The sequence below is a fragment of the Buteo buteo genome, unplaced genomic scaffold (assembly GCF_964188355.1).
Source record: "Buteo buteo unplaced genomic scaffold, bButBut1.hap1.1 HAP1_SCAFFOLD_93, whole genome shotgun sequence".
Taxonomy (NCBI): Eukaryota; Metazoa; Chordata; class Aves; order Accipitriformes; family Accipitridae; genus Buteo; species Buteo buteo.
Genome location: NW_027439257.1, coordinates 182,533 through 186,797, shown reverse-complemented (window position 1 = coordinate 186,797; position 4,265 = coordinate 182,533).

Below are 4,265 nucleotides of genomic sequence, written 5' to 3'. Positions count from 1 at the left end.
AGCTCCAATCTCCCTGCAAACTTTGAGCAGTTTGACCAATCTCGCACAACTTTGCTGCCTAGCTTGCCCTTGAAGTCTTTCTTTTCCTGGGTTGGTTTTGGTTTTTTTTTGCAGGGGGTGGGGAGGGGCAGGGTGTGGTGTCGCTGTTGGAGAAGATAAGATGATGAAGATTGCAGGTGTCGATTAAGGTGAAGCCAGAACAACTTCAAAGCAGCCGTTTTAAATTAAGTCCATATTAAAAGGAATGCACAGTTCACAGAATAATTCCAGTTTTACCATTAAACCAACCAGCATTTCCAAGCCACTGCTGTGTCCTCTTTACCTTGGTGAAATGCATTCCTATTGAATCCTGCAGTTGCTTGAGCCAACTCCCCTATCCCAGCAGGGAGGCTACTGCAGGTCCAGGAAGGTCAGGCAGAACATCACCTTGGTTCCTGCTGTGCAGCTGCTCGCCGTTACCAGTTTCGCAGGGTGCTGGTCAAGGTCCCTGGGCATCCCCTGGCACTTGTCTCCACGCAGCTCTCTGGTCTCCAAGATCTTCCGCCACTTCCAGGATACTTCCTCCAGCCAGGATCTTCACCTTTTCCTTCCTGGGTCCCCTCCTTCTCTTCAAGATCCCTTCTTCTTTCTGGGAACCCTTCTTTTTGCCACCACCTCTTCTTTCTGGAACCCCACGCCCCCAGTGTTCCCAATCTAAGTTGTCTATGGGAGCAGTACAATGCCTGATCAGCCTCCGAATTAAGGCTTCTCTCTCCTAGCTCGTTATTAACTGTAGGATTCGGGACATGCCACTTTTGCTTATTCCAGGTGTTACCCAAATTTACAACCAGCCCACGCTGGCTGCGTGTAGCGAGAAGCAGGCTTCTGCTTGACAGCTCAGAATCCAGTTTCAGACATTCACATGCACAGACCTTGCCACACACGTGCACCCAGTCACGTCTCGCCTGGTAACCTTCACAGTTTGAGCCAGTTTTTTGTCTACGGCCGGGCTTCAGAGGCAGGGCATGGCCACAGAAGCGCATTCCCCCCGTCAGTCTGTGAGGTGAGCAAGGGAGAGTCAATACTTGCCTGGTGAGCCTCATACCCAGACAAGCTGGGTGATCCCTCTCCTGCGACAGCCCTGGGAAAAGCCACAGCAGGGTGCTCCCTTGCCTCTGCCTAGGTCCCTGGGGTTCCCCTGCCTGCCATTGCTCCTTTGTCCTCCTCTGTGTTTGTGGAGATGAACCTTTAACCACACAACCTAACACCTACAACATCGGGAAAAAGAGAGGCTGCAGAGGGTCCAGCGGGGAAGGTCGCCGATGTCAAATGCTCTTTGTGAGAGGCAGCACACCCAGCTCACCTCCTTGCTCCTGAGCTGCTCTATCGGAAGCACTGCGTGCAGGACGCTCTGTTCAACAGGCTGTGTCTGTATCTGACTGCCTTGTCCTCGCTACAGCACCGTGTGCTGGGGGAATGCCACGGAGAGCAAGGAGGACGCTCTTTCCCCAGGAGCAACGGAGGGTGCTCAGCTGAGTGCTGCTGCAGGGGCCACAGTGGGGCAGGCAGGCAGGGAGGGGAAGGCAGGAACGAGGGAGCTGGGAGTCACCGGCCAGTCTGGGAGATGCCCCCCGAGAGGCTCGAGAACCCTGGAAGCACAGGACGAGCTTAGAGGAGGTTCAACGTGAGGCCCTGTGGTTAACCATCCCCTCCAGATCTGGATCTTCTCTGGTTCCCAAGTTACCGTGCAGTTTAACAGCCTGCTGCAGAGATCCTGACTGGGAGATCACTGTACCTCCAGGAGTTGGGGATCCACCTAACAGTTCACCGGAGCGGGTGCAGGTCTGTGCTGCACCGTACGTACGGCGTGGCCTTCAGGCTGTGTCCCTACACATGGCCCTTGGCCGCAGGATAAACGGAGCTGGTTGACTGTGACAGAGGAGCCTCCAGGCAGCTCCTGCTTGGTACCAGCGATTACGCCACCTGCGCGGCCCTGCCGTTATCTAAAGTGCAGCAAGAAGTCCGCGCGTGAACATCCTTTACGCATAGAGTTGTTTTCTTCTAAGAAAAGTTGTATAACACCGTGAATGACCAAAAGGAGGAACTTCTCCACAGGCAGGATCTGTACAGTGTGCCAAGGGAAAATCCATCTGGGGTCTGCCCAATGCTGCATGAACGCAGGGTCCCCAGCATCTGAAGGGACCTAAGATTTACTTGCTACCGAGATGCCTCTTCTTGCTGCCTGTATGCCTTCTTCCTGGCTACGTTGCCTCCCAAGATCTTGCCCACCCCCAGCCTACTGGGGAGGGGGGGAATGTTAGAGAGACAGCCTTGATGCTGTGCCAGCACTGCTCAGCCATGGCCAAAACACTGCTGTGTTATCAACAGCTTTCTAGCTACCAGTACAGAGCACAGCACTACGAGGGCTGCTATGGGGTAAAAGAACTCCAACTCAGCCAGACCCAATACAGAAGGAAAGTGGAGGAACAACAGAGGGGGCAGCCCAGGGACACAGAGCCCCCCCCAGGTCTCATCTGGCCGCTCCTGTGACCATACGGTGTACTCAAAATCAAATACCTGAAGTGCTCCCTTAGATGCAGTGTACAGCCAGGGGACAAGAAGGTGGCAGTTCTGCATTTTGCAGCTCCCAGGCTGATGGCAGAGCCAAAGCAAAAAAACCAAAACCAAAACCAAACCAAGCAAGAGAGGTAAAACTGAAGCGCAGGGAGCAAATGCTTCTCTTTCACCTTAGGCCAACTGCTCGGACGCTCTCTATGCTGCCCTGCCACAGAGGGCATCCCTCTCGTACCAGTAAGAGACAGAAGAGTGAATTAAAGCCAGGACCCCAAACCAGACCAAAAACCCGGTCGTGATGAAGAAGAAAGTGGAGAATGCATCAAATATAACAGAAAATTATTTTGGACATTCCCAGTTTACATTTGGAAAAAAGAGGAAAAAAAAAAAAGCGGAGGAATTAGGTATTAAAAGAAGAGCACTGAATGATAAAGCAGTAGCAGTCCCTCTACCACTACAAACCCACACCCCCACACGCACACGTACGCACACAGACTTAACACCACCAAACTCCCATTGACTGTGACGTTCACCTCAGCTTGCTGGTCTAGAGATACTGAATGCCTGAAGCACACCAAGGATAACTGAAAACATCTGCATGGCTTTAATGGGAATCCTCCAACTGAAACAAAGCGCTTTCTCCCTCTGTCTGCGTTGGCACATCCCCGAGTCACGCTCTCGCTCCTCTCCTTCCAAGTCAAGATTCCTAAACGTGAAAAGCGGGAGTGGGGAAAGGCAAAGGGAAGAGAAAAAGAGGGAGAGCATCATCAGTGGAAGACCTGCCAGCTGCTGCTGATTCAGCCCTGTTTGGGGGACCACCCCAGCAGAGAGGAGCTGGTTTGCATGCCACGGTCCTCACTGCCTGTTCCCAGGGACAGGCTGTTTGCTCAGCCTTGCCGGCCAAAGCGTGGGAAAAGCGTAGGCGTGCACCGTCGCCTGCAGAGGAGCACGGACACGTTCGTGTGCAATCCTTTACCTTTTTCCTCCCTGGATTCAAAGGGTTTCTGTCTTCAAAGTGAGAGCCTTCCATACGGTCGTTTGTGACATTTCATCCAGGATAATAATCTCAGAAGGATCAGTCCTGCAATAAATATTTTACACAGCAATCCGTGATTATGGGAACTGATGCCACCAAGGGCATTAGCATCAGCAAGAGGAACAGCGGAGCCCCGAGAATCAAAGCTGCGCATAAGCATGGGAGGTTTTGCTGGATGAGGAGTTTTGGGAGGCAAGCTGGGGAGCTGCAGAGCAACAGCTCTGTGCAAAGGCTCTTGCTGGGGTTTAGCCCTGGTCCGGGTTCCTAAGCCACTGCTGGTACAGATCACGCCTGCAACTCCTCATGTGTAAGTATGAGGAACTCCAGCTACCGTAAAGGCGCTGATGATGCAAGGTTTGGGGGTCAAACGCGAGTGCTGCAGCCACTCTGCTTGGGGTCAGAGCCCTGCGATCACCTCCTGCAGCCCTGCCCCCGAATTTGATTTTCCCACCAAGCTGCCTGCTGGTTTCTGTGGGATGCCCCACAAAGAGGCAAGTGGAGAAAACTCTGCCAAACCCCTTCAAGCTAATCTTGCCAGGGGTCCTAGCGCTTGGTGGGGCTTTACCTGTCACTGCCTTGCTTTGGGATATCCATGTCACTGGTCTTCCCCACGTTCAGCTGAACTGAACTTGCAGCAGCAGCAGCTTCCATCGCCCTCCTGGACTCCTGAGGTAAA